The 12,211-nt window shown below is 41.8% G+C and overlaps 1 pseudogene; it reads right to left on the reverse strand.

The window, feature by feature from the left end:
* Window positions 1-307: 307 nt before the first annotated feature.
* The window catches only part of LOC124024601, an 18,158-nt pseudogene continuing 6,254 nt past the window's right edge, over window positions 308-12,211 (reverse strand).

Below are 12,211 nucleotides of genomic sequence, written 5' to 3' on the forward strand. Positions count from 1 at the left end.
GTTAAGTGTGTGAATTGGACCATTTTCCTGTCCTGCTAAGCATTCAAAATGTAACAAGTACTTTTAGGTTGGTCACATGTAGTGTAGACAACTCTAGGCTACAGTGCAACCAGGGGAACAGGGTTCCAGGTGCAACATCATTGACAGGAGTGTAAATGATGGACATGAATTCAGTATACTCCCATCAGATACAGTAAAGGTCCAGACTACTAATAGTTGTTCTGCGATTATTACCAGAACACATTTAACACAAAGAATCAGATGTTTTTTCCCCCTCACACAACAGAATTCACACAGTGTCTCTGAATGTTTCTTAAGAGATCTTTTATTGCCAGATGTTCATACATACAGTTGTTGTTAGAGGGGCGAAGACGCAAGAAAAGCTCACCGAGTCTGGATGTGCTTGTGACCAAGTCCCACACTGACTTACAGTACAGCAGTGGGGGAGAAGGAGATAATATAGCCAATCACAGAAAACACGGGTTGCATCCCAAATGGCACCCTATTCCCTACACAGTGCACTACTTTTGGACTCTATGGGTCCTGGTAAAAAAAAAAAGAAGAAGAAGAAGTAGTGCACTCTGTAGGGAATAGGGTGCCATTTGGGACACACTCCATGTTTTATTGAGTGCAATGTAATGAAAGGCTGCTGAAGGTTCCATAGGAGTACTAGGGGCTGAAGCGTTACAGATCATTTCAGATGGAGCCGACATATGCAGTGTTTACCATGAATGCAGTCTATGCTAATGCAGGAACATTTTCAATCACGCTAAAACGCTGAACTTCAGCGATACAGATTGAATCCAGTCCTAGGTGGTTACATCGACCACTCCGTCTATCCTAATGTGTTTCAAGTCATGTGCAGAGGAAAAACAATAAAACATAACAAATGCTAAGCCTCTGAGCATTCAAATCAAATGAATCTCCCTTTATCCATAACATAACGTGACATTCAAATCAAATGAATCTCCCTTTATCCATAACATAACACGCCACATCTGTAGACATTTTTTTAAACCATGGTTTGGTTTTCACTTAAATTACAATTTCCATAGAATAACACTGCTTTGTTTAACCTATAATACACTATTCTATACAAAATACCAACAAGTGAAAGACATAAAACACATCGTTGTGACATTTACATCATTTTACAGCATTCTTCCCCATTATTACTTTACATGTACTCAGAGTTACAATACTCAAAATGAGCATCTGAGAAAAAGGCTGAAAGAATATACTTTCTCACTGTTAATGTTCTGGTTTTCCTCAATGAAAGACGCATGCTACTAATGGTGTATAAGGTGCTGGATAGTTTCATACCAAATTGTAAGTTCTCCATGAGAAAGACATATACGTGTAGGTGTGTGACTGTTTTGTTGTGGCTTTGTGTTGCTGCAAGCATATATTCTTTCATGTTTAGTCGACAATGGCTGTTTCCATCACAGTGAATGTTTGTGACTGTGTAGAATCATCATACAACTCTCTACACAATTCCAAATGTAAACTGGAATTATGCACTTTAAAAAACGAGCTATCTAGCTGACTGTAACCACTACACCTCAATAAAAGTCAACAGTGTAGGAACGTTCAGATATACTATATGCCCTAATTCTAAAATGGAAATATTGTCATTAGACAATTAGCTATAACCCTAGTTTAGTTGTGATTGGAAATAAAACTGCAATGTGCAAATGGAAGAGGAGAACTGTTTCCAAGACATAAAGCTATGGAACATAGTACTGAAATGTATTCATCTAGGAAAGAATGAAAACAGGAAGTCACAGCTGTTGAATTGACCTAAGGAGGAAGTCCTTTCATTACACACAGTAACATTTTCTGTAACAAATATCTCCCTGAACATTACTGAATAAATAGACTTGTCTATAAAAGGCACTCATTCAGTTGAAGCTCATATCGTTTTTCTATAATAACCAATTATTAATCTCGTACTTTTTTAAACAATTCTTAAATGTTGCCTAACTCTTTGACACAGAGAGTAAAGAGAGAGTACGTACATGTAACTAGTGTAAATATATCTCCCTGTCAGTTCTAACACTCCACAATAAGTATGTCTCAACCATAGAAGAAGGCTTTGCAGCGAACAACAGCAGGAGCTTGCGTAACACTGGTGTCATGCATGCAACACGTGTGTAATTGTAGGTACTAGGCAGGCCTATAGGCTAAAGCTGGAACATGTATGTTGTAGGCAGGCCTATAGGTTAAAGCTGTAACATTCGCTACGCGTGATTGACAGACGTCAGTCTGTCTGGACCCAGTAGCATCGTCCCTTCTGTACACTTGTCAGCTCACAGACTGTTCTCACCAAAGTTGATGACTCTAATATGCTATGTGCTTTTTAAAAGTGGAAACCAGTAATTCAATTGTATGTGGTAAATGATACCTTCCCTCTTAACACATCATGGTGTGTCCTCTTGGAATTCCAGTTTGTTCCATCTGTATAAAATCCAACTGAATCAACAACATGCAAAATTGGAAACATTTTAGTTTTAGTCAAAGGAATCTGTTCACTTTTCCTCTGAAATTAGAGTGTATAATCAGTTGTGCTACTGTTTCATTATTGGTTCTGTCTGGGGGATTCTTTCATTCATCTGATATCTGATTGGTACATCAGTGTGTGTCAAGGATTTCCCCTTCCTTTCCTCTAAATATCCAACTTCTACATCCAGTGCAAATATTCCTTCTCTGAGCACCTTTTTCTCACGCATTAAAGTATTTTAAAACCCACAAAACTACCACAGTAGTATAATAGAACAAAACAGCCTGTGGACACAGACATTTAATTTTTTATATAAACAAAAATTGTTCAAACTAAAAATACTATCTGACACCAAGCCCAACGCACATGTTCATCATAAGTGGGGATAGATAACATCAATGCTAACGTCTTTAACATCAATGCTAACTTATTTAGCATCAATGCTAACTTATATAGCATCAATGCTAACTTATTTAGCATCAATGCTAACTTCTTTAGCGTCAATGCTAACTTCTTTAGCGTCAATGCTAACTTCTTTACTATTCAACTCCGAGGCCTTTTTGGTTCAGACACAAGTCCACAGTGATTCAAGCACTCGCATGTCCCTCCCTTTAGAAGTCCTGAGGCTAAATGTCTTCTGTGTAGGTAAGTCTCAGTTTGTATCTTTCAGTCATAGGGTGAATCTCAATTGAGGAAAAGGTTAGGGAGGACGAACCTCAGATCTAGTCCTTCAAAGCCTTGTGTAGACAGGTGAGGATAGAAGACACAAGGAATCAAGGAAATACAACTGAGATTCACCACTAGTCATGTGGTCACTGTGGGCTTCATCAAGTGATTAAGACTTACAGTTGTTATGTGAGCTGTTCCTCAAAGGCCTCAGCCTCATATTCAAAGGTTAGGAGAAACAACTGATTGGAACAACACCATTAAGAAACACTCAAGTCGGCACAGCAGCATAGTGTAGTGGTTTGGATGCTGAACTTTACCTGAGTGTGTGTGTATGGAGCTGAGTCAGCTGGATCACTGAACCCCTTTAACTGCCCCTATACCAATACCACTTTGTTCCACTGAAAACCATCTATTATCCTGGATGTGGACCATATTCCTCATGGTCTCTTCCTGAACATTGTTTACCATCTTAACCAGCTACCTGCACAAACCACAGACAGGAAGCTGAGCTACAGTCATCATAAAGTTGAACCAGGGGAAAGACCAAGCGAAGCTATGGTGCAGCGGTTGACTGGCTGGCTGGATGAGCAGGGGTTAGAGGTCAGGGGTCAGTGAAGGGCGAGGTGGGCGGTAAGAGGGTTTCCCAGGTGTCTGTGTGTGCTGTGCTGCCGGATCCAGCTCCACTTCTCTTCCTGTCACACAGCCATCTCTGAACCACTGGACAACCCCAAGGCATTGGCCTCCTCTGGTGTCAGACCGCTTTTCAGTGTTCTTCTCACTGTAGAGAGGAAGAGGGCAGGGAGACATGGAGAGATACATAGAGAGAGACAGAGAGAGAGAGAGAGAAAGAGAGCGAGAGCGAGAGCGAGAGAGAGAGAGAGAGAGAGAGAGAGAGAGAGAGAGAGAGAGAGAGAGAGAGAGAGAGAGAGAGAGAGAGACAGAGACAGAGACAGAGACAGAGACAGAGACAGAGACAGAGACAGAGACGGAGAGACATGAAGAGGTTTAAATAGGACTGGATGTATTTACTGTAGCACTGTGTTGTTGAACTGTATCACTCAGGTGATGCTGGAAAATAAGATAGTGTGCATTAACACTGACAGAAAGTCCACAATCAGATGTCGGGGGCAGTTAAACCTTTGGCCACATCCAAAGCTAATGTAAGGATACTGTACAAAGAAAAGTTGCAAATCTGGTGTCAAACAAAGGCAACTCTTACTTCAAATATTTTGTTACTGTAAAAAAAATCCCTCTGACTCACGTGACTTGCGGTTGGCTCTGGACCTCTTCCTCTCGCGAGGCTCTGTCCGTGTCCTGGGCCCCTGAGTGGCTGACCTGACGATGCGCTCCATGATCTCATCTGCAGCGTCTGTCTCTGTGCAATTAGGTGGGTCTTCAATCACTGATGAGCCCCAAGGACCCACACGGCCTAGGAGAGAAGACAAGAAGAGAAGGAGAGAAGAGAAGAAGAGAAGACAAGGAGAAAAGAGAAGGAGAGAAGACAAAGAGAGAACAGAAGGAGAGAAGGAGAGAAGGACAGACAGAATCAACCTCAGGTGTAGTAGAGCTGGCCGTTGTAAAAAAGAAAAGTCCAGAAGTTTCCCTTTTTGCCAGGAGTTGTGTGGAGGTGGTGGTCTGTCAGACTGACCTGGCCTGCTGGCTCTGATACGTGTACGTAGGCCTGGCACGGTGGACACTCCACTGTCACTGCAGCCCTGCAAGCTGCTCTTCAGCACTGCCTTCATGTTCTCATGCTCCGCTGCATCCTCTGCGTACTGCAGACCCTGCGTCAGCACGCCTTCCTGGCTTACAGGCCCCGGGGCGCTACCGCCAAACTTTCCATCCTGTGGGGTGGATTAGGAGAGAAGAGCTGGTTAGAGATGAAACTTCCTAAATCTATCTATGAAAATGGTTCAATTAGTCATCATGCTCTGGCATCATTAAGAGCTCTCAATTAGTCATCATGCTCTGGCACCATTAAGAGCTCTCAATTAGTCATCATGCTCTGGCACCATTAAGAGCTCTCAATTAGTCATCATGCTCTGGCACCATTAAGAGCTCTCAATTAGTCATCATGCTCTGGCACCATTAAGAGCTCTCAATTAGTCATCATGCTCTGGCACCATTAAGAGCACTCATTAGTCATCATGCTCTGGCACCATTAAGAGCTCTCAATTAGTCATCATGCTCTGGCACCATTAAGAGCTCTCAATTAGTCATCATGCTCTGGCACCATTAAGAGCTCTCAATTAGTCATCATGCTCTGGCACCATTAAGAGCTCTCAATTAGTCATCATGCTCTGGCACCACTAAGAACTCTCAATTAGTCATCATGCTCTGGCACCATTAAGAGCTTTCAATTAGTCATCATGCTCTGGCACCATTAAGAGCTCTCAATTAGTCATCATGCTCTGGCACCATTAAGAGCACTCAATTAGTCATCATGCTCTGGCACCATTAAGAGCACTCAATTAGTCATCATGCTCTGGCACCATTAAGAGCTCTCAATTAGTCATCATGCTCTGGCACCATTAAGAGCTCTCAATTAGTCATCATGCTCTGGCACCATTAAGAGCACTCAATTAGTCATCATGCTCTGGCACCATTAAGAGCACTCAATTAGTCATCATGCTCTGGCACCACCATTAAGAGCTCTCAATTAGTCATCATGCTCTGGCACCATTAAGAGCACTCAATTAGTCATCATGCTCTGGCACCATTAAGAGCTCTCAATTAGTCATCATGCTCTGGCACCATTAAGAGCTCTCAATTAGTCATCATGCTCTGGCACCATTAAGAGCTCTCAATTAGTCATCATGCTCTGGCACCATTAAGAGCTCTCAATTAGTCATCATGCTCTGGCACCATTAAGAGCTCTCAATTAGTCATCATGCTCTGGCACCACTAAGAGCTCTCAATTAGAAAACATATAGAAAACAAGGACATACAAATCCATTCTGGGTTAATCAGTTCTTCTCAGTCTCCTGACCAACAGCATGGGAGCTATATTTAAATGGTCAGCTGCTGCATGCACTTTTAAAAATTGTATCCCACAAACAGAAGCCATATTTATTTAGTATCTGTAACAAACAACAAACAAACAAACCAACAACACCCCCCAACCCACAAAAAAACACACTGTCAAAAAAACATTCACCACAGGTCTTTGTCATAACTTATTAGTCATAAGTTAACATTACTTAGACCGAAGTTATCAGCACTATGTGACAACCGTCTTATGAACCTTTACATCACATACAGTGAAATAAAACCTAACCATCTGCATTGAAACCTGCTGATTCCTTCCCTTTTGACGGCCATCTTGGTTCCATTATAGAACAAACAGAGCTGTGTAAGCTGATCCTGGTCAGCAGAGTGAGGCTTCATCCCAAATGTAACCCCATTCCTTTATAGTGCACTATTTTACACCAGGACGCTGGTCAAAAGAAGTACACTATACCATTCTATACTATTTTACACCAGGACTCTGGTCAAAAGAAGTACACTATACCATTCTATACTATTTTACACCAGGACTCTGGTCAAAAGAAGTACACTATACCATTCTATACTATTTTACACCAGGACTCTGGTCAAAAGAAGTACACTATACCATTCTATACTATTTTACACCAGGACTCTGGTCAAAAGAAGTACACTATACCATTCTATACTATTTTACACCAGGACTCTGGTCAAAAGAAGTACACTATACCATTCTATACTATTTTACACCAGGACTCTGGTCAAAAGAAGTACACTATACCATTCTATACTATTTTACACCAGGACTCTGGTCAAAAGAAGTACACTATACCATTCTATACTATTTTACACCAGGACTCTGGTCAAAAGAAGTACACTATACCATTCTATACTATTTTACACCAGGACTCTGGTCAAAAGAAGTACACTATACCATTCTATACTATTTTACACCAGGACTCTGGTCAAAAGAAGTACACTATACCATTCTATACTACTTTACACCAGGACTCTGGTCAAAAGAAGTACACTATATCATTCTATACTATTTTACACCAGGACTCTGGTCAAAAGAAGTACACTATACCATTCTATACTATTTTACACCAGGACTCTGGTCAAAAGAAGTACACTATACCATTCTATACTATTTTACACCAGGACTCTGGTCAAAAGAAGTACACTATACCATTCTATACTATTTTACACCAGGACTCTGGTCAAAAGAAGTACACTATACCATTCTATACTATTTTACACCAGGACTCTGGTCAAAAGAAGTACACTATACCATTCTATACTATTTTACACCAGGACTCTGGTCAAAAGAAGTACACTATACCATTCTATACTATTTTACACCAGGACTCTGGTCAAAAGAAGTACACTATACCATTCTATACTATTTTACACCAGGACTCTGGTCAAAAGAAGTACACTATACCATTCTATACTATTTTATTTAAGGAATAGGGTGGCATTTCAGACTCTGACTCTCATGTGGACCCCATTGTTTTTTAAGAGATGAATCTCTGGTTCTCATGAGGTCTACTACCCAGGATTAGGTTCTATCAGGAAGTGCTTGTCTGTGGATTCTGACCCCCTGGGGTCTGGTTTGAGTTTGGCCTACCCTGCTTCCCTTGTCTGTGGACTTGCAGTGAACAGAACTTCCATAGCCTTCTCTCTCTCTCTCTCTCTCTCACACACACACACACACACACACACACACACACACACACACACACACACACACACACACACACACACACACACACACACACACACACACACACACACACACACACACACACACACACACACACACACACACACACACACACACACACACACACACACACACACACACACACAACCATGAACCTAACCCTAAACCTTAACCTAACCCCAAACCCCTATTTCTAACCCGTAAGCCTTGTCTGAAATGTCCTTGTTTTACTATCCATCTGAGATGTATCTCCTGGATCTGTATTCTTCTACCTAGTCTGATAACTACTGGTTCCTCTAAACATACTGTCAATACCTAGTCTGATAACTACTACTGTATCTGGTTCCTCTAAACATACTGTCAATACCTAGTCTGATAACTACTGGTTCCTCTAAACATACTGTCAATACCTAGTCTGATAACTACTGGTTCCTCTAAACATACTGTCAATACCTAGTCTGATAACTACTGGTTCCTCTAAACATACTGTCAATACCTAGTCTGATAACTACTGGTTCCTCTAAACATACTGTCAATACCTAGTCTGATAACTACTGGTTCCTCTAAACATACTGTCAATACCTAGTCTGATAACTACTGGTTCCTCTAAACATACTGTCAATACCTAGTCTGATAACTACTACTGTATCTGGTTCCTCTAAACATACTGTCAATACCTAGTCTGATAACTACTACTGTAGCTGGTTCCTCTAAACATACTGTCAATACCTAGTCTGATAACTACTGATTCCTCTAAACATACTGTCAATACCTAGTCTGATAACTACTGGTTCCTCTAAACATACTGTCAATACCTAGTCTAAACATAATAACTACTGGTTCCTCTAAACATACTGTCAATACCTAGTCTGATAACTACTACTGTATCTGGTTCCTCTAAACATACTGTCAATACCTAGTCTGATAACTACTGGTTCCTCTAAACATACTGTCAATACCTAGTCTGATAACTACTGGTTCCTCTAAACATACTGTCAATACCTAGTCTGATAAACTACTGTATCTGGTTCCTCTAAACATACTGTCAATACCTAGTCTGATAACTACTACTGTAGCTGGTTCCTCTAAACATACTGTCAATACCTAGTCTGATAACTACTGATTCCTCTAAACATACTGTCAATACCTAGTCTGATAACTACTGGTTCCTCTAAACATACTGTCAATACCTAGTCTGATAACTACTGATTCCTCTAAACATACTGTCAATACCTAGTCTGATAACTACTGGTTCCTCTAAACATACTGTCAATACCTAGTCTGATAACTACTACTGTATCTGGTTCCTCTAAACATACTGTCAATACCTAGTCTGATAACTACTACTGTACTGGTTCCTCTAAACATACTGTCAATACCTAGTCTGATAACTACTACTACTGGTTCCTCTAAACATACTGTCAATACCTAGTCTGATAACTACTGGTTCCTCTAAACATACTGTCAATACCTAGTCTGATAACTACTACTGTATCTGGTTCCTCTAAACATACTGTCAATACCTAGTCTGATAACTACTACTGTATCTGGTTCCTCTAAACATACTGTCAATACCTAGTCTGATAACTACTGGTTCCTCTAAACATACTGTCAATACCTAGTCTGATAACTACTACTGTAGCTGGTTCCTCTAAACATACTGTCAATACCTAGTCTGATAACTACTACTGTAGCTGGTTCCTCTAAACATACTGTCAATACCTAGTCTGATAACTACTGGTTCCTCTAAACATACTGTCAATACCTAGTCTGATAACTACTGGTTCCTCTAAACATACTGTCAATACCTAGTCTGCATCCCAAATAGCACCCTATTCCCTATACAATGCACTAGAATAGAGTACAATTTTGGAGGCACCTCTAGTATTCAGTACATACTGTAAAGACTATAAATACTACATCTAGTAGATGTTTTTTTAAATGATACAGTTAGTAGAGTTACATTCTAGTAGGAATCAATAACAACTCAATAACAACAAGGATTTGGCAGTAATGTTGGTTGTACAGGTGGCTGCATTCAAAATCACAGCAAGAAATACAGCGGACACACAACCTGAGAGAAAGATGTCAACTTGATCGTGATGAAGAATTCTGGCTTTTGGTTAAAGGTTAGAGACATTACTACCACAGGAAAAATAACACACACACATGCACCTGTTCACACACACACACACACACACACACACACACACACACACACACACACACACACACACACACACACACACACACACACACACACACACACACACACACACACACACACACACACACACACACACACACACACACACACACACACACACACACACACACACACCCATACCTCACCATCCTCTTCATCCTCACTCTACAGAGGAAAGGGAAGAAGATGAAATGAAGAGGAAGACAGAAAAGGAGATGTTATGAGATGTGCTGGAGGCGCCATAGTCAAACAGAAAGAGCAGAAATATGACCTCTGACAAAAAAAAGAATGAGGAATGTTCTATTCTGTAAATGAGGTTATCTAAAAACGCTGGTCGACTATTAACACACGTCTTGTCCTTTGTACGGTCCACAAATTCACCATTGGGTGTGATGGCCACACAACTGTGCTCCCCTCCCCCCTGTGAGAGCAGCGTGATCACGCTGTGGGGATAGTTATTTCTCCTGCAGGGACATCCAAAGGTTGGAATATTTCACACAGTGATTGAATTCGGGTGCTCTTGAACTGGAGCTGAACCCTACCAAGGACAACAGGCCCTGGAGTGCTGCTCCATCTCCCTCCTACAGCAGGCTGCAGGCCCCTCTGGGCTGGAGGGAGTTTCATCATCACACAGGGAGGAGGGGGAGCAGGAGGAGGAGCAGGTGGAGGGGGGGGCAGAGGAAGAGGAGCAGGAGGAGGAGGATGGGTAGAAGGAGGAGGAGCAGGAGTATGGGGAGAGGGGATCAGTTCTGCTGTTTTAGAATAGGATACATAGTAAACAGATCACTGATTACTGTTACAGTAACCAATCACTGTACTGGATGTGTGAAACTATGCTGATGTCATTGGAAATGAATGCGTTGTCTGAGGTGACCAGTGGGCACGTGTTTGGAGAGTGAGCAGGTGGGTAGGAAATCCTGAGGATGACAATGAGGAAGTTCAAGAAAGAAATTGAGAGAGTCTCAGGTGAAGAGAACACAGGAAAAGACAAAAGAAGACATAAGAACACCGGAGAAGACAGGAGAAGACAGGGAGAAGACAGGAGAACACATAAGAACACAGGAGAACACAGGAGAAGACATAAGAACACAGGAGCAGACAGGAGAACACAGGAGAAGACAGGAGAATACATAGGAACACAGGAGAAGACAGGAGAACACAGGAGAAGACAAAAGAAGACATAAGAACACAGGAGAAGACAGGAGAACACAGGAGAAGACAGGAGAAGACAGGAGAACACAGGAGCAGACAGGAGAACACAGGAGAAGACAGGATAATACATAGGAACACAGGAGAAGACAGGAGAAGACAGGAGAACACAGGAGAATACAGGAGAAGACAGGAGAATACATAAGAACACAGGAGAAGACAGGAGAAGACAGGAGAAGACAGGAGAAGCCTACAAAGGAAAAATAGACCAGATGGGGCAAGAGACTAAAAGTGCTTAAATATACAAGGTATGCGTCCCAAATGCTACCCTATTCCCTTTATAGTACACCATTTTTTAGCAGAGCCCTGGTCAAAGTTAGTCCACTATATAGGGAGTAGGGCACCATTTGAGCCACTTCCCATGAGCAGGCCTGTTAAGTGAACAACAACACTCACATCTGTGATCATCTTTCCTCTGGTCTTGTTCTCTCTCTGTGGTTGGCCCTCTTCTGTTTCTGTTGCAGGACGCGTTCCCGTGTGGTCCGGTACTCCAGGGCAAACTCACTGAGGATCTTACTGAAGCGGTGGATGCTGACCTCCCGCACAGCGTACGCTGGATGGCCCAGGAACAACAGGAAGGCATGGAACCTGCAACACGTAGAGAGAAAAACATGATGGCATCACATTGTAGTTTACGGCGTCAGATATCACACCGTTATCTCTCTCTGAAGAAACAGATGGCGTCAGATATCACACCGTTATCTCTCTCTGAAGAAACAGACGGCGTCAGATATCACACCGTTATCTCTCTCTGAAGAAACAGACGGCGTCAGATATCACACCGTTATCTCTCTGGAGAAACAGACGGCGCCAGATATCACACCGTTATCTCTCTCTGGAGAAACAGATGGCGTCAGATATCACACCGTTATCTCTCTCTGGAGAAACAGATGGCGTCAGATATCACACCGTTATC

The sequence above is a fragment of the Oncorhynchus gorbuscha genome, unplaced genomic scaffold (assembly GCF_021184085.1).
Source record: "Oncorhynchus gorbuscha isolate QuinsamMale2020 ecotype Even-year unplaced genomic scaffold, OgorEven_v1.0 Un_scaffold_1947, whole genome shotgun sequence".
In the NCBI taxonomy this organism is placed as follows: Eukaryota; Metazoa; Chordata; class Actinopteri; order Salmoniformes; family Salmonidae; genus Oncorhynchus; species Oncorhynchus gorbuscha.